General features: G+C 34.0%; 1 protein-coding gene across 2 annotated transcripts in view; it reads left to right on the forward strand.

The window, feature by feature from the left end:
* Nucleotides 1-20,208, forward strand: part of LOC138130946 (LIM domain transcription factor LMO4.1) — a 249,212-nt gene that overhangs the window by 43,716 nt on the left and 185,288 nt on the right. For both annotated transcript variants that reach the window (XM_069047669.1, XM_069047671.1), the window contains exon 2: nt 5,529-5,570. The gene's annotated coding sequence lies outside the window, so the exon portion shown is untranslated. The remainder of the gene's footprint in view (nt 1-5,528; nt 5,571-20,208) is intronic.

Below are 20,208 nucleotides of genomic sequence, written 5' to 3' on the forward strand. Positions count from 1 at the left end.
GAAAAAGTAACTGAACACTATTGTACCTATTTTTATCAATTTCGTCGCGCTACAAAGCCAAATGCTTTTTCGTAGTTCGGCAAATGTAGGTTAAACGAAAATTTATTTCGATAATGAGATTACCGGCTTTGATGGTCAGGTGGATGTTGTAGAAATTGAAACGTTTCGAAACGCGGTACTCGAATGTAAACAAAAATTTTCCCAACAAAGTCAAGCGGATCCAGCTGGAAACATGAAATCATTTCGTTTTTACGCTGCGGATAAACAAATTTTATTATTTTGTTCAAAGGGGATGGAGACGTTTTTGACAATAATCCTTAAGTGGAAGCAAAATTCCGAGCCCTTCACTTTTTGTATTTACAGTGACCTGCATTTCATATTAATGAATCGCGGGTCTTATAGTTTTCACAAAATATAATATCGTCAGAGAAGGGAGTTCAATTTTGAACAAAGGGGACACCATTGTGGTTACTTTGTATACGGTTACTCATGGTTTGCGGTACCTGATTTTACAAGAAGCTCGTACCTGAATTACACTCCATTTATAACCCAAGAGTTTACATCAAATAAAGGACAAAACGTGGAAATAAAATATATACAAGATATAATAAGTAACACAAATTAAAATAAATATTAACAATTATCATGATGATTACATTGTGCTGAACTTCATCAAATAATTATGGCCTTCAAACTAATTAATTAAAAAAGAATTAAAGAGATCGCACAAATATGTAATGGTGAATTGTCAGTAAAGTATTGCATTGTCCACAGCAAAATGTTTGAACATGAATAGTCGGCAACATATTGCTATTGGATTCTCTCACGGGCTGTGACCTTGGAAATATCTGCGCGAAGGCGGAGCGATAAGCAGTGAAAAATCTGTAAATGAAAACTGAAAACGTTGACTACTTTACATGCAAATAGACGAGACAGAGACGACACTAACGTAACGAACGACGATGTTTTCTTGTCGGTTTGTAGCACCTATTTGAAACCGATAATCGTCGTTTGCGCAGATATGACTCATAGCCAGTGTCCGGACGAAATAGTACCGAACAAGTCGACCAGTACAACTTTGCGTAATCCCTCGCTCGCACATAAACACGATTCAGCTGGTTCCCTGTTATTGAAAACGAACCAGCTGAATCGTGTTTATATGTGAGTGGGGTATTACGCAAAGTTGTACTGGTCGACTTGTGCGGTACTATTTCGTCCGGACACTGCTCATAGCCCATGAGAAAATCCAACACCTACATGAAAATCTTTTCTAACAAAACTGAACAACAGTACATTGCTTTTATACAAGCAGTTAGATCATCGATGAATTTCAAAAATAACAAATGTCTCAGATTTGTTCTTTGTGGAACACCTGCAACAAAAGAATTATATTTAATGCCGTTCAATCGAACATACGGATGTTTGGAATTCAATTGATTTAACAGAAAGTGTTACAAGTTTGTATCAAATCAAATTAAAAGTATAGACTGATTTGCTTTAGGTATCAAATGCTTTTTTGAAATTTGAATAAATTATTGTAAGTGAGATGTAAATACATATCTTTAATTGGACAATTTATAATAATATTTTTTAATACAGGTTACATCCAAGTAGTGTCAGTTATCATAAATCTGGCATTGCGGTTTTTAGTGATTATCGAAAATTATATGCACGTATTCGCTTCGCCATTCGTGGTTTTCTAAAAGCTATGTTTACCCTTTTTTAGTGCAGTTTCGATTTAGTTTTTGTTATGATGTGTTTGTGTTTCGGTTACGCAAACATTATAATGAATGAAATGCAATATTTTTGAGTTATTCGGCTTAACAATGAAATTGCTGTACTGATTTTTAATGAGTTTCCTCTTTTCAAAAACGAAACATAAATAAATAGTACCCTTCAATGAACGTATAATAATGGCTATTATTCAAGATGCAAATTGCAACACGAGTCGTAGGCGAGTGGTGGAATCATCCGAGGGAATAATAGTCATTATACGCGAGTTGAAGACTATACTTTCTCCACGACCATATCAAGAAAAAACAATCTTTGAAAATTGAATTGAATTTGAGTTTTAATATTTGACAATTAAAATTATTGTGCCTCGTTTAGCAGTTGCTATGCGAAGCGCGACTTATTTACAAACGCATCCGATTGGCAATGTTTCGTTGTAGAATGAAAATACCAGGCATGTGATTGGCCGACAGCCGTGGATTTCATTATATTCTAACACCGGGCGTGATAGCATTTTTTCATTGAATAACCAACCAACAAGAATGCATTCATTCTTTAATAATCATGAAAATAAATTAAATGATGTGTCTTTGGTTCTTCTAAATTAAATAATATTCATCTAGCACGGTGGGAATAAATTATCTTCTTGTGAACCAACTCTGTGAGAATTTTTTCTAGTTGACTTTTAAAAGCCAAAGAAAATTGTTCAGTCTTTGCTGCGCCTGTTGATCTGCTTGGTAGGAAACGAAAGAGATCTTTGGTGATGTAGTTTCCAAGTTGTAAGCGCGGCTTGGAGTGAAAAAATATGAGATATCAGATAAAGTTACACACATAGTTAGTGCTTTAAAAATGTGAAAATCAGATGATAAGCAAGCACCTGTGAATAATGGTCTTAAAATTACCACGTCGTTACATTATCTGGGAGTAGCGAACCAGGAAGATAAATACCGATAATAATAATTGGCAGTCCCAGAAAAATCGTTCATTATACACGAAGCGGGCAAAAAGCACGGCATCACTTCCCAATTAGGCAGATAATTTTTTTTCGACCGCAGTCGATTAGCATTGCTTTTAATAAAATATATCCATAAACACACATTCTACATTAGTGGAGAGCGAGGCAACACCGCTGGCTGCCTGACACTATCGCTGCATCTACAATATGCATTACCGAGCCTGGGAGGAAATACACTTGCAGTGAACTTGTTGGAGATCCCAGATAGGCACTCCGAAATGACACTATCATGTACTTTTTTCTAACGTTATGGCCAATTAATTTCGCCCTACACGTAATTACGACCAAGATGTATTTAATTGCCCTATCGGCCTTGTGGCATCCGATGCTCCGGGTATCACCTCTAGGTGGACATCGCCGCCGCGGTCGCAAGACGAAAGTTCGCAGTGTGGAAGGGGTCAATGGTCGAAAATTAACGAAAACTTAGTGTCTGTAAAAGGCACCGATGTGAGGGAGTCGTCAAGCAATATTTACCTGTTTTAAATCCTATATTATTATGTACTAGGAGTTGCTTATGCAAAGAGTGATGATTTCTATCAACATCTATTCCGAAGACAATTTAATTGCTATTAAAGGACGCAAAGTATAAGACATAAGATATAAAGTATTCAGGTAGAAGTTTGCTCAAAATAGGTATCTGCAAAATCGCATTTACAAGACAATGTACAAATGCAAAAAAATAAATAAATTTTAATCTCATCAAAAAATCCGCACTACCGCACGCACTCACTCCGTGTCACCAATTTTGTCAACGTTTCCTGCTGGATATTGTTCCACTCTCTTTGGAGAGCCCTCTGCAAGTTTTCCTTTGATGTCACACATTCTTTCCTGACTTTCCTATCGAGCTGATCCCATAATTTTTCGATTGGATTCAAGTCCGGACTTTGGAAGGGCCACGCCATGATTTGGAGGGTGCCTTCTTCTTCTTTGCCGGCCCCCGGTGTGTTTAGGATAATTGTCCTGCATAAAGGTAAAATTATTACCGATTGATCGAACTCCCAAGGGCACCGCATTGGTTTCCAAGATTTGGAGATAATTTTGTCCAAAAGAGAAACAACCCCAAACTAACACGGAGCCACCTCCATTCTTCACTGTTGAAACTACACATGCCGGTAACATTTTTTCGTCCTTGTTTCTTCGCACAACAATTTTACGTTTTCGGTCGAAGACTTCGTATTTGGACTCGTCAGTCCAGAATACGCTTTTCCAGTCTTCCAGTGTCCAATTTTCATGTGTTCTGGCCCACTGAGGCCGTTTTGTTTTGTTCCCTCGTCAAAGTACTAGTAGCGATTTCTGTACAGTACACCGTCGAGTAAGTTGGCTCCTTTGTACGGTACCGATGGAAACTTCCCTTTGACGTCCCCGATTAAAATTTGCGGTAATTTCAGGGGATGTAAGACGTCTATTACGCTTAAAGGTGTTGGATTCTCTCATGGGCTGTGACCTTGGAAATATCTGCGCGAATGCGGAGTGATAAACCAGTGAAAAATCTGTAAATGAAAACTGAAAACGTCGACTACTTTCAAATACAAATACACACAAATAGAGGAGAAAGAGACGAAACTAACGTAACGAATGACGATGTTTTCCGGTCGGTTTGTAGCGCCTACTTGAGACTGATATTTGTCGTTTGCGCAGATATGACTCATCAGCCCATGGGAAAATCCAAGACCTCCATAAACAGTAAGACTGGTCTCCTGAACACATTGAGATTTTTACGTAGTTGAGTTTCCTTTTACTCAATTTTTGATTAATACAGATTTTCAATCATTTTATTAGGCTTTTTATTGTTATCAAATAAAAAAAGATTCAAATTCGGTTTAATTTTGTTATAATTTTATATTTAAGTTAAAATGGTTAAGGTTTTAAGAAGCAAATAAGACTTTCGCTTGCGAAATGAATATTGAGCGAATCTACAAAGTCTGATAATTTTTGATATTTTTTCTGCACCTACTCAGTGAGTAGGTCTCTTTGCTGCTTGCACCTTTAATGATATTATCAGGTAAACACGACTTTATTGATATATGCGTATGAAATTCTTCGCGAAACTATCCAGAACGTAATTAAGCTCATTTAATTAAACTGACAGGGAACTAATACAGCGTATCCCCATAAATTGAAGTTTCGTGTATAGCAACATGACTATAATGATATAGAAACATTCCTAGCTCGACTGCCGTATCGAAACTTTTAATCTCTTCACTAAGTGCAAAACTTTTAAGACTTTTTATAATATAGACACTGTTTTATAGCTAAATCAATTTTGCGCATGAATGGGCTCCAATTGAAATTTTAAATGTTTCCCATGTTCCGAAAGTAAAATGTAAATGATTTCATCTAAAGCGACCACAACAGCATTATTAAAAATCGGAATCGTTTCCTTGACTTCGACCGTCAAACTAATTGCAAAATACCCCGCCGAGTTGAATTATTTAAATCAGCAACAAGTGCGGTGGTGTAGTGTGAATTTTAGGGTAAACTGCCTTGTAGAATATAGATACGAATCGATCGAACAATCTCTGGAGCTGTATGACGAAGGATTACAAAGGAACAATAATGAATCGACGTGTAGTAAATAATTTATTTATGAAATTGGCCATAATAGTCGTAAAATGCGAAACCAATAACGGTTGTGGGAACCTGTAATTTGCTCGTAACACCCCATGTTAAGATTATCCCGGCTACCATTACTACAAGTAATTTCTTTATGTTATATGGTTATGTTCCCATAAATACATCAAATTGTTGCAAAATGTTTTTAACTTATTCAATTTATTTCCAGAGCTGGAATTCTCGGAACACTTCCCCGTTATCTGCAAATAAGGTAAGAGCCAATTTTATTACTCTTGTACAGGGTTTTGTAATCGACCCAACAAAAATTAAACGAAATCCCAGCTGACTTCCACCAAATTTGTTGTTCCTCCTCAAAGTTTCAACAATTACCAATTAATCCAATAGCATACACGTTTCACTCATTAATTTTGTTTACTATCTTTAATGATTTTCAGTTTTCCTTATCGACCAACTATTGAAAGAAGTGCTCATTAAGTTAATTAAAATCTGATAAGGTCCTGATATTTAACAAAGCTTGTTGGCAACTTGAAGTAATTAAACGAAACTAAAAGTTGAAATTTATTTTTACCTTTAAATCTAGGTTTACCTATTTTACTAAACCGTGTTACATTATTTGTAACGATTATGCTAATAGTAGACTGCCGTTAAACACGAATTAATTAATCTATTTATCAACAATTTAATTGATAGGGTAGTTGTCAACATTACCGCTATAATTTATACTCGTATTGATTGACTGGAAACAAGGAAAATCTAAAATGAAAGTGTTCATTTATTGCGTTTAAACGTATAAAGATACTGGAACTGTTTCGAATTTGATACTCAAATTCCGTAACAAGTTTGGGGACACATTTCAGGTATCTATATAATTTTTTTTTCAAACGTTAGTACATAAAATATGCATTATACTGCTGGATTGATAATAATGCTACAGTGTCACTTAATTGCCATGGCATGTGACGAATTGACGAGGGGCAGGTAAAGTTATTGTCTCCGTTGACGAGCGGCAGATAAAGTAAACTACCAAAATCATTTCAATACTTAACTCAAATTGGCTTCATTTTTGCTTTTAATACATATATGTACTCTTTTTGGAAAACATATTATGTGAATAAGCAAAAATAAAAAAAATCACATGCAACGTTGCCAACTTTTCAAATGACTGTCCATTTGATTAACACGTTTTTAAATTTTTGTTAATTCAAAATTTCCGAATTTTGTATTTTGTATGGACAGTTTTACGCAGTGGCGTGTGAGCAGTTTCCCTGGAGCTTTTCACGTTCATTAGACCGAATTTAAAAACTAATATTTCCACATCCCGACGCCTTGGTCTTCCATAAAACTTTATTTATTTTTATCCTTCGCCCATGTCGGGATTTTATTGGGCCATTACATGGGATATTTTTTCCGGCTTGCATATTTATACCTAACCCAAATTCAAAAATTATTTTTGCACTTAAGTAAAACACGAATGAACGATGTGGTTTTATCTAGATGAAGTTCATCCGCACAATGCGTCAGTTGATTAGGGAAATGGACCGGAAAAAATGGGTCAATTCGTTAACATGATCGTTCTCCCGACTTGGGCCTATTGATTTTCCGTGGGGGACACCGAGAAGATGCTTTTCCAACATAACCATCCATCAAGACGTTAAAAAATAAATTATGCGACGCATTAGTGTAGATTAAGTCGGGGTGTGTTTCTGGAGGCGTCATTTTCTGATCGAATACGAAATTGGTTAAATCTAGCGATAATGTCGGCTCTAATAATGCGCTTAGATTTATCTAATAAAGTGTGCCGGTGTGAAATATGTTTTCTGTCGGAATTGTATCAACGAAAAGTCGTAAAATCGACTCTATTCCACACGTATATTGCTTGTATAATTGTGAATAAATCATAAGTTTTACGAGGCCACTTATTGGTTTTCCTCGTAAATGTTATTGGTGTGTTTACCTTCATTAGAATATGAATGTTTCGCTACATGGAAATGTTTTGTTATGGAAATTGATAGAGAAAATTACGTGGCCATCTGTTACTCGCATGGTCCTTGGGATTGTTCTCGCTTCAGAGCGATCCCTCATTTTCAAAATTTCCCAAATCCATTATGCTCTAATTTATCATATTAATTACACTTTTATTACGTATTTTATTTTCATAATGAGATGATAAATATCTAATCAGCTAAGCGAAAATGCTGGATTATTTAATTGATAAGATACTAATCTCCTAAAGTAATTTTTATTCAAATTCTAGATTAGATGGAGAGATTACTTTATATTAATGATGAGATTATACCACTTCAATTTTTTTGTTATTCTAATAAACGCGGTGTTAAAAGCGTATTTTTGAGGCGTCACTTAAAGACCATGTGATGATTTGAAAATTTGAAAACAATATCAGAAAATTTAAAGTTTGTTTGCAACATAAATTATCAGGAGCTCCTGTGGTTACGTGATGGAGGTCGCCAATTCAACATTTGTGGTCTTCTTTTATATTATTCTAAAGCTCTATTAGATTTTTTGTTGTTTCTAATTAAGATATTTATTGCCGCTGTCATAGACTAATAATTTAAGCCAGTATTTTTTGTTCTGTTTTATTAATGTTAGTAATTTTGTTGGAAATTAGAGGGAATAAAGACCAGATATCTTGTACTTTGGCCGTCTATTTTATTATCAGCAGAATCCATAATTAAAATTATAAATCACACATGGTGGAAAATCGAAAATAAATACTCGTATTAGAAAATTCCAAAAATTAAAGATTTCCGATACGAAAAGTTTCGCTTCTTTTGGCATAGCAGAATTAGGAAGGATTAGTTTAGTGTCTTGGTTAAAAACGGGTAAGAGACTGTTGGTCATGTTCCACCCACGTTTGATTGGTGCCAAATCGGATAATCATGCGTTTTATAACATATTTACTTCTAGGATGTAACTCCAATAACTGGCGTCAACGTAAACTTGTTTTAAAGTGCTATTCAATCTTAGTCCACTACATTACCTACTGTTATTGACGATTGTGACAATGAATTGAGTTGAAAAAGGTGTATTCAACAAAACAACTGGGTTATTGTAAATATTTCAATATCCAACAAATACAATCGGAAAATGTATATTGTAATTGTGGTGGTAGATATTTATATTTTAGTATTGCATAAAGTTGTTCAAGTTTTTTCTCTACTATTTATTTCTACAAAACAACAAGAAGATTGAACAAATTACATTTGAAGCTTAGTAAACAATTTTTTCGTAATTTTAATATTGCATTTTTGATTCTTACGAATGATTTTGGACACAACCTTGGCTGATATTTTTTTCTTGTTGCTGTCAGTTACGTAAGTTTATCTGAAGGCAAATCAATCAATCTGATTGAAAGTCGAAGACCATATCATAAGAAAGGACATTTCTTCCAGACAATATATACGTTAAAGATTTTTGGACAAAATGTTTACTTGTTCAGCACTACAGTTACAACAAAACTACGAGTATTTTAAGAAAAAGGCCTGCATTTGACGATTTTGGAAGATTGACTGCTATGAAATGCTTTTAAACAAGAAATCGCAATGGGTTTGATCTAAAAGCTGGGAACAAAATTCGCTGGGGCATAGTGCTTTATAATGTTAAGTATACAAGGCAAATCACATAAGGCTTATTTCTGAATTTATTTTGTACGCAACCAAAAATACTAATAACGCTGACCACTTGATACCGTTTATAATGTGATTTAATTTAGTAATCAACGTAGGTATGTAATTTGGCTAAAATGTCAAAATGACAGTTGTTGAATTTAATTTTTCATTTCATTAATCAGAACAGGATAACGTTATTTTGTCATTTTTAGCCAAATTACATACCTACGTTGATTACTAAATTAAATCACACTATAAACGGTATCAAGTGGTCAGCGTTATTAGTATTTTTGGTTGCGTACAAAATTCAGAAATAAGCCTTATGTGATTTTCCTTGTAGGTACATAAAGAACTCAGTTATTGCACCCTGATTATTTTTCTTAATATTTTTCACCAACATTACGACTAAGGAATATGCCCATTAGGTAAATCTGATTCGCCAGTTCTGGAACACAGCAAAAATCGAAATGTATGGTCGTCCAAGAGTTCTAACGTTACAGTACACTTTAAACTTAGGATTATTATTTGGCACCTCTCCCTGAGAAAAGTAGCACCGAGTCCAACAGAGACAGTACCTGGTACCCTGGTATAAAATTTAAAGATTTCCTTTTAACAATAGGGCCTGCAGTAGAACGTTCTTGGACTGCTATAATAATGTTGGTTAGGAAGGCTTATTTTAACACAGATATTCTAACAAGCACAAAATTTGTTTATATGTATTTGTTTCACTAATCTTACAAACTTTTACTCAGCCCATTTTCATGATTGATAAATAACAGTAAAAATTTGCTTTAAATGTGATTTGTATTATATCGCGTTGAAAATGTTATTGTTATGTGAAAATGTTTCAACAGCCTTTTTGAAAGTGGAAGTCTGGTTACAATGACTGTATGTAAATCGTAATAAAGGAGAGATTTATATTTTCCGAAGTTAATTTTAGATTTAATTATGCTTCAAACTCATTTTATACTTTGTATTTTTTCGTCGTTTAATTTTTGTTGTAAAATGAAAACCACTTAATAATCTGATCGTTTATTCTCCAATGTTTATTTTCTTTTATCACGTGATAACTAAATACATGGGGCGTGTCAAAAAAGACGGACACTAAAGAAGGTACATGATTTAGGGTAATCATGGAACATGAAGAAAAAATTTTTTTTTGCTTTCGGTCTTTCGTTAACGCGCAAGAGCTTTTGGAAGTTACAACTAAACTACCTGTAAAACTAAATGATCCTGTTACTGATGTGGGAACATAATTGTATATGTCACCTCTCAAAGGTGCTCTCAACAGATATCCAAAAATTCTTTCACGAATACGTTCGAAATCCGTTTCTTCGTCAGTGTTAAATATGATGAAATTTGGCGTGGGGGAGCAGTTTTCAAACGCGGCAACATTGCTAATATATCACAGCAACGAAAAAAAAAATACGTTTGTAAAATAAAATGTCAATTAAATTGTGACAGTTTTCAAAATGAAAATAACAGAAAATAACGCGGCATTTAGCTGCAAAGACATTCACCATGCGTTTTGCTAACGGAAGACATTCTAGTGTGAATATTATTAGGCGTTTTAACCAACAATTGAGAGAAAAAAAAATGTAACCATGACAACTGCATACGGTAGTTTTTAGTTACCTATTGCGTTGCTGCCATTTTCATTTTCACTTTCTGGGAGTTTTTTCTTTAACTGAAAGCTGCTGAACAATTTTTGTTACAAAAATCGAGGTCTATGTTATGCTATGCTATGCTATGCTACTAAAACGCCTGTCCGTGCTTTTTGACACACCCGATATCAATCAATGGGTCAACAACTCCTAGAAGTGCAAGTACATACTTGAACGAAGGTCTATTGCGGAATAAGTTTGGGGAAAAGTTTTATGGGTCACTCTATGGGTCAGTTTCATAGATTTGGCATTTTGTAATCTTTGGAATTTTTTTTAGTTCTTGAATTTAAAAAAAATGCCGCCATTTTAACAGTTATGATGTTATGTACTGTTAGGTACTTTACATCGTACTTTTTTAATTTATCAAACTGAACATTAAAGAGTTGAAGAATTTGTTGCCTTAAAGATATGTAGTATGTAATAATAATTTTAAGTTCATAAAGTACTGACTAAAAGGGCTAATGACTGGCCTTGCGTAATTAAAGGTTTTAAGAGGTTGATAGGAGGTACTGCACAAATGTCTTATATGTAGTACTATTGAAAAAATAAGAATAAATCTTGAACTATTGTTTTTGAAGAACTCATCTCAGTACACATATTTAATGAGTAATGCTTAGTAGTAGTAGGATCTTCAAAAATAATTGTTACAAAATTATTTTCAATTATTTTTGAAAAACATCAAACCAAGAAAACATTTTCGCGTCTTTGAATGACTTTTAATTATTATTTACGAAGAATCATGAACACTTTTTAAAAGTCTTTATAAAAATACATATTTTGATTCAGGTTTGTATTACTTGCTGCTGATTCATGGATATGGAGGATTGTTGTGGTGATGATTTCGGAGCGAAAAAAAGAACTAAATCTGGGAAAGTGCACTTGTGCATTTCTTTTCATTTATTTAGTCATTACGGTTCTTGAGAAATTGTGCAACTGGATGAATTGTAATAATCATCGATGGTCGGTAAGCTCTACGCGTTGACTACGCTGTTCATCGAATTTGCAATATACCTACATATTTTTTTATGAATGGTTTATCTGTGTGTTGGCTTTGTTGGCACTCGGATTCCACCCAGCGGTTGACCTTTCAGCACACTCGACTCCTCAAAATTTTTTTCGAGTTTGAAATATGTAACAGAATTCTTGTGGGCGTCAAATTTTATTTGGAATTCGTCACGCTCATGAATTTCACTTACGCGCAAGTTCGAGGTGTAAAAAATTCACCGTAGTTTTTCGAACGATAAACATAGCGGCATCGCAGTAATTTATTCGCGGTTAGGTACGTGTCAGTTTGACAATGTGAATTTTCACTTGTTCTGTAAATTCGGATACAGGAAGACGATATTGGGCGTCTGTAAAATATTGAATAGTTATTTCGAACGTAACGTGACGTGACTGTCAAAAACTAGATTGATACTCGCCATCGGACTTGCATTAGATTGGATGGATGCATCACGACCTAACGTACTGTACCGGCTATGGCCAATATCCAATACTGTTGAATCAATTTCAATATAATTTATAGCATTGGCCGACACACTAAATTTTTACCGCAAGATGTTGAATATTTGATGGCCGACACAAATGCCACATATCGAACCGAATTTTTCGTGTACACCCTTATATGACTGTGCCGAGTTTGTCTACCATTAAAATAATCATTAGTGGGACTCGGAAATTTGACTATGCAAGAGACTAGACGAGGTTTTAGCATATACGTCGACCACAATTACCGTCAGTTGCCGCTCTGTCCCTAATAGGGGGTGGCTTCCCCGCCAACACCGGAGAGCCATCAGTGCGCCCTGATTGCGTTCTGTTGTCTTGAGCAAATTGATTACAGCTCAAATTAAAGTTTTTGCCTCTCATGATTAAACATGCATGAGAGTGGTCCGCTAGGTGTAGATGCAATGGCGTTTTAATTAGAATTTCCATCCGATTCCACTACTTATCGCAAATTATTATCATCTAATCGATTTCTAATTACGTCTAATCGTAAATTGATTGTTTTTTTTTTCTCGGGAATAGGGACGGTCCTGCAATTTTCTCCCTGATTACCTTGTGTGTGCCGCTGATTATTGTGTTTTGACAGTCGCATTTGAGCGGTTTTAAATTGCCGACATTTTGTTTGCGCGACACAAGTATGTCCATTCATAAATTATGTAGGTCCTTAGATTAATGACTGTATCCATCCGGCTCGACTGTTTGAAATATAAAATGTAATTTATTATGCGTATTTTCACTATTAATAATATATTGGTAAAAGCCATATTAATAGGGTTTGAACAAGCCATTAGTCAAAATGTTAAAACAAATACGTACGTAATATAACGTTAGCGAAAATGTAAAATAAAAAATTGCTTTTCGAGGTTATCCTAAATAAATATCAATATGATGACTATTATGAGATGAAAATACCTCAATTAAACACCAGGTTTTTAATTGAAAATACTTTTTGATCCGTTTATTTGAAGTAAAAAAAATCTCACAATTATTAGATACGTTTTAAATTAGGGCCATTTGTAGCTTATATTTTCATTTAAAGTCTTCAACTGGGTTTTTTTTATGATGCATTTTTGTTTTTAGAATATGATTAGGTATCTTGATTCTCTGGAGAAGTGTCAATGTTGCCCTTTGACATTTGACTGAATTGAGAATTCCAACCTGTATTCAAATTTGATGAAAGATATATTGTGTGAAAACAAAAAACGATCATAAAATTACGATGATTTGACATGTCCGAGAATTTTCAAAAAATTCGAAAATTTTTATTTTACCGAATTAATTCCAATTGAGTGGATTGTGAAAGCACCACAGATTACAGTTCACGTATTAGCTGTTTCAATCTAACCTCACTTCTTGGGTTTTTAGTGTTTTTACTCCGCAGATTGACAAGTGGTGCGTTCACAATCGACTCTTCAACGCAACTTTGACGGGAAATTTAAATGATACTTACAGGGTGCGGCTTAAAAAACGCCGCAAGCCATATCTCCGTTATTTATGGCTCGATTTAAATAAAACAAAAACAGGAATAAATTACTTTAAAAACACTATAAGCACAACGTAGATTAATTTTTTTCAAAAAGTAGTTCAGTCAACTATGTTTTTTCAAATAGCTTGGTATATTTTTTTATTCTGTTAGTATTATGTTAGAATGCATTTAATAGTAACCGCGAAAATAAATAAATAAAATAGCATTATTGGAAATTTTTTCTTCGAAAAAAATCAGGTATGTATATGTACCTACTATGGAAAACAATCTTAAACGCAATAACAATACTTCCTGAAGATTTTTTTCTCAATCCAACAGTGTCGTAAGTTGACATTGATGCAGTACTCACCTATGAGAAAAAAGATCAAATAGGTATTCCCTTTATCGTATTGATTGCTGTAAGTTTGATATGGAAAACAACCAAAATGTTGAAATTATTTTAATGTTAAATTGAAAAATTACACAACGGAAAAGGAAAAAAACTATCTACAAGTATTGTTCAAAGTGGCCGCCACCTCGTCATACGAATAGTACGAGTATTTATAAACAGAATCTTCTTCTTCTTTCGACTAGGACTTGTGCTTATTCCATGCTTTTTTCCTTTGTCTAGTCCACAACATCCAACAACATCCTGTATCTGGCATCTTCTTATAGTTTCATTGGGGTTTCTGTCTCTTAGCGTAACTGACGCAATATTCTCATTCTCTTTTTTGTTTTGATATGTCGTTTTGACTTGTGTTTCATTGGCATAACTTAGAATGGGTCTTATTATCCTTTTATTCATAAAAGAATCTATTATTTCTTTAATCTTCAAGCATCCTTAAGAGAATTTCTTCTTCTGAGAAATAATTGAAGAATTCCACCCTTTATTTAATTTTTTTTTAAATTTCAACGGCCAGGCGAAGTGTTCTTGAACGCTTGACAAAACAACTACGAGTAAATGGTGTTTGTTTTTGCAAGTACTAGTTTATATTGAATTATTAATTAAGCACCTCGTTTATGAATACTTATCACAAGATCGCATACATCTGATAGCGCCTTGGAGAATCAACCAACCGTGACGAGCCCAGATGGTGTGTTAACATTTACATTATATTTTTATTTTTATTTAGACTACTCACTGATGGCATTAGTTGTTGATTTTGCTAGCACTGAAAGCCCAAAAACTTAACAGGAAATTCCTAATTTCTAGTTAGTTTTGGGTATTTTCTAGAAGGGTTTTTATGTAAGTGTTGCCAAATATGTGAATGATATGTTCGTGTTAATGAGACTCCAAAGTAGCAATTTAACCAGTCTACTTTAAAATTACCAAGCCGTCATAGAAGGTGCAAAAAATGTGAAACCGTTTAAAAGAGACATTACATTGTGTGTCTCGCTAGTTTTGTACAGTGTTTAGCTAACGCAACATAACGTGACGTTACCTTATTAGTGGCATTATTAGCCATAATGTAATACACCTGTAATTATCCCAAAAATAACTACTGTAGAAAGTTTTTACGGGAGGGGGCCCTAATAAGCGTTTAGGTGTGAATGATGCTTTATTGTAGAAGTGTCAAGTTTTATCGAGTTCATTTTTAGGGCAACTATAATAGTAATTTATTATACGAGTTCTATAAGACACCATTTTGTCGCACGCGCTTTTTAGAGCAACAACTCACTACGAGTCACTGCCAACATTAAAAATTTAAGTAAATGTTCCTGAAACGCGTATCGAAAAGAGTGTTATACTGACTGTGTTATAGGTGCTAAATAGAAAAAAATGTTTTATGCGTCAAGAATGAAAATAGGATTGTGTATCAGTGGCACCTAATTCACTCGTCGCAAATCAACTAATCGTCTTCACGACTGACTTCATCTATCAATTTCGATTTCGAATGTTTCTCTGATTTGAAATTACCGGTTCACTTATTTCGAAATTTAATGTCAAGTGAAGTTTTCTGTGTCATTTTGTAAAATTTGTTATTCAACTGAATTTATTAAGCCGGGAAAAGTTTGATTTGTGAATATTGTTGATACTGCATTAATATCAGACGGGTGAAACCTAGTTTGCTATTTTGTACGTTTAGAGACTAAATTATCTATTCTGTAGCCAATATGAGGGATTTCCATGATAAGTAACTTACATAGATGCTTATGGAAGCATATAGCTCCACAAGCGCTGCAGGAAGCACGCGGAAGTGAAAGGAGTGAGAGGAATTTAAAATTGAAATTTACCACGTATGATTGATATCAAGATGTTTAGGTTTCTTTTTTCCAATAGAAATATGTTTCAAATGCCATGAGCGTCGTGGGGATAATAAAGTTTCAATAAACAATTATTATTGATCCGACCGTCTAGTCGAAAGATTCAGATATCTACAAATACACAACAATCAAAATGGAACAGATGTAACTACAAATACACTAACAGAAGAGACACGTTCGGGATAGATAAAGAGCTTGGATACTTGCTCGCACTACATTCCCGGATGTTTTACAATTGTAAAATTCAGCCAAAATAAAATCGCTTTTACCAAACACGCTACAGCTCATCGATAGTATTGTCACTGTCTGATTTCAGGAATGCTACACATTTAAATGGGGACTTCAGTTAATCCTACAATAATTTTTGCAACAAACAAATAATTTTTTAACAAACTAATGGAGAGTATTTGTTAAACACATTTACACTAACTGGTTTAATTATACTAACATAAATTTAAACAATAATTTTGACTTACTTTAAGCTATTTTTCATTGTTCAAGAGATAGACTGACACAAATGAATTACATACAATGATTTTATTCTCCTATAATAAATAGACTAGAAATGTTTGACATCTAAGAATGCGATTGTGTCTTTTTTACAGCCATCTGTTGATCGTTTACTAGAGTAAAACCATTTTTCTACGGGTGATAAAACACATGTTGTAAAAGAAAACTAATATTTGTCTTTTTTAATCCACTCATAAAAATTTATGTTTTAACAACTCAATCTTGTAGAAATGTAACTCGAAAAACTGCCAGTTGACAAGATCGCGAGAGCAAAGAGCGGTCTCTTCAAATTTCAAGGCCACAAGCTTTCGTTGAAATCAGAAAGGCTGTTGTGTAAACTAAACGTTGCTTGTACTACAGTCTTGTTTTAGGATAATAACAATGCTTTTGCTTTTTGTTTGTGCTATTATTTAGATTTGAGTTCTGTGGTAGCAACTTTTTGCTTTATCTAATATTGTGTACCTAGCACGTAAGTAATAAGGCCATTTAGTATTTTTCTGTTGTAATTGTTAGTTTAATATCTTAAATTAGATTTAGCAATTTATTTTCTAAGTTCGTTGAAATTCAGTTTAAGTTATTCAGAAAATTGAGACTTTGATAAATTTGAAACTAATAATAGGGGTTTTGATATTCTCTTCAAGAAGTCTTGTTGTAGGTGCCCCACACTACTCAGTAAAGCAACAAGAAGCTGCTTTGATGTAAATAATATTGAAACAATTTCAGACTATGTTTATCATATAGTATGTTACTCAGCTACCTTGAAAACAATCAGTAGTAGAATTTTATGTGAGTAATTTGACAAATTTCGGATAGTTTAAACACTTACAAGAAGAATATCAAGAGTAACTAAACAAATAATGCAGGCTAAAGGAATTTTTTGAATTTTTATATCTTAATTTTTTTTAGTAAGAATTAGTTGGCTTGGTCAAAATCAAGGATAAGGCAGTTAGTGTGTATTCATTATCATTACATAAAACTGCAGAGGTGCTTAATTTGAAGATTTCAAGACTTTTCTGCTTGAGTTTTTAAAATAGGGGAACATTTAATTTGATGATTAGAACTGACCATTTCTAGAGCAACTACACTGGAATTTCATTGCCAAGACGTTCTTACTTAAAAACCAAGGCCAAATAAATAGCTGTAAAGAGCAACAAAATAAAAACCTCAAACTATCAAACAGAACTTTCCCTGTTTATCATTTTTAGTGCCTGAAAACTTATTGGATTTTACCCAAAAGAGACAAATGATATTGAGGAAACTTTCTTTCATACATAGTATGGCTATTGGCATAAAAGAGTTAAAAGAAAGTGTAGTGGATGTTTTGATGACATACAAGAGCTTCAACGGATTTTGTGAAGTAGGTAAATTGCAAAAGATTTTCCTGATTGAGATATTTAGGTGCTCCTAACCTAGTTAGCTTTTACTCTCTGAACATTTAGTTGTAAAGATTTGGGAAAAATAATTTTCCGGAAAAGAATCTTCAAATCGTAAAATATGTTCCAGACTATTAGCATCGTAAAACAGAAAATCTGAAGTCAAAGAAATTCATCAGAGAATCGCATTGTTGATCTTTATGGTTGTCTTCCATAAAACGAAGTAACCTATGAACAAGCCTTGCTTTTAACTAAAACTAAGCAATTGCATATTGCAGTTTATGGTTCTCATTGCACTAACGTGCATAATTTTTGTCGCAATAAATTTTCGAAATGTTTTTGTCGCTTCTCCTTCAACAACGGCAACAACACCTCAGTTTGAAGCGAAACGAGCCGCTCTCAAGCAATTATTATTTTTAATATCCTAATTAAGCGACTTTCCACATAAATCAATCCCGGTAATAATGAGCGAGGAATGCAGCTAGCGCGAGCGATGATATATGCGCACCAACGCTGCGTTCGTTATAATCACATATTGGCAATTAGTTAGGGGACTAAATTGACCACCATCATTATCCTTGGATGATTTATTTTAAGCGATTCGACACGAGTTAAATTAGAGCCCGAGCCTGATTGCCCTCCTCGCCGCCCCGACGCTTGTCATCGGACGCTCCGTTATGCAAATGTTTTGGATAAATTAAATATGGAGCCGCGGCGCGACCAGGACGAAGGATACACTGTCTCGTTGTACGTGAATATGTGTAATGAATCAGGGAAATTGATTGCGACTTTGTAAATTGACAGCGCGACAGATTGACTTTTAATATTTATACGAATGCAGCAGTAGCAGCCGTCGTGGATATTGAAATCGTGGTCCAGATCAACACATCAGTTGGTGCTAGTACGGTTGTGTTGATTGTTGGGTTGGGTGTTGTGGTAATTGAACGTCATCCACAAAAACCCGCATCTTCAGGTGAGGTGTAAGGAATTAATTTCTAAAAAAAACTCCTACATGACTCACTTCCTTCACGCAATCCATTAATTTTTCACTATGCGCTGGAATTCCTAACTTAAACTTGGCCGCTCGCTTTTTTCTCTTTCTTTTTGGTTAAATATATTATTGCAGCTAAAGGTATTTGACTTCGGCAACGTTCATACCGGAGCATGTTATAGTACCGATCACTCGATCAGATTGTATAGTTTTACAAAATTAGATTTTTGTATGAATTTGATTTACCACAGAATACAAGAATAAAAACTAGTATTGGGACTTGGTGTAATGTTTTAATGGAATGTTGTGTGGTAAAACTTTTTGCTAATGTTTTTCATATACCATACAGTAATCTTCTTTTGAAGCATTGTGTTTACATTCAAATACAATTGATAATAAAGTATTATGAAAAAATACAAAGTGTTATAAAAGAACGTAGGTACCTCAAAAGTTGTGTTGAATTCGAATATATTTGATTTTTGCCATTCTGTAGTATATTGCGGTACCAAATAGAAAAACAGAGGTTATGTAAGTCCATTAATGACAGATTTTTTAATAAAGATTGTTGTTAGATGAAAAGTATGTAATTAGAATTTAGAAAAACTCAAGAAAATTTCAAGCAAAACAACTAAGACAACTGAGGCTAAGGTTTACTAATTTTACAATTGATTGTTGGTTGATCTGATTTGACGCCTTTAACGACTCGCCATAGTTCGACACAATAAAATTATAGAGCCTCACAATTCCACAGGACTCTTGATGTACGTTCTTTTATAGACACTTTGTAAGAAAAAGTCAAAAAGCGACTAGTATAGGCTTACACCTACGTAAAACGACACTTAATTCGTAGGTTAGTTAGTATGTATTTACCCGAACCCTCCACCACCCGGCGGCACGGCAATTTTGCCGGAGTACATTTACACTATTACGGATATTACTATCAAGTAATAGTGCAGTGCTATTCAACATAATTACCGGCGTCTCGCCTCCACATTTTGACTTTGTTGTGTTTTATTATGTTCTGTGTCAATGTTAAGGAACTTCCTCACGATGTGACATGAGTATAATAATATACCTTTCTGAATTTCAACTAGGTACCAATGTGTTACCTAAATCCAGAATTTTTAAATTTTTAAAAAGAGATTGCGGTACTATTCCCGTTGCTGAAATTATAAGTGCTAAAATCGATTTTTTTTCTAAACACTGTGATTTATATGTTTATTTATATTTTTATAATAATATCTATAATATTGTAGGGATTTTTTGAAAATTTAAAAATATGTAATGTCTTCGACGTCAAACACGAATCACTAATAATAATAGGTACCAAAAACTGTCTAACATAAACACTCACTTGACTGACGGATTAGTCTCCTGGGATGTTATGAATAAATTAGCAAAATGCAAAACAGTTCACATTAAATTAACATTTTGAGATTATTAAAAACCAAAACCAATAATTTAATCGTTTAATTAAACATAATTTTTTTG

This window comes from Tenebrio molitor, chromosome 5, assembly GCF_963966145.1.
Source record: "Tenebrio molitor chromosome 5, icTenMoli1.1, whole genome shotgun sequence".
Classification (NCBI taxonomy): domain Eukaryota; kingdom Metazoa; phylum Arthropoda; class Insecta; order Coleoptera; family Tenebrionidae; genus Tenebrio; species Tenebrio molitor.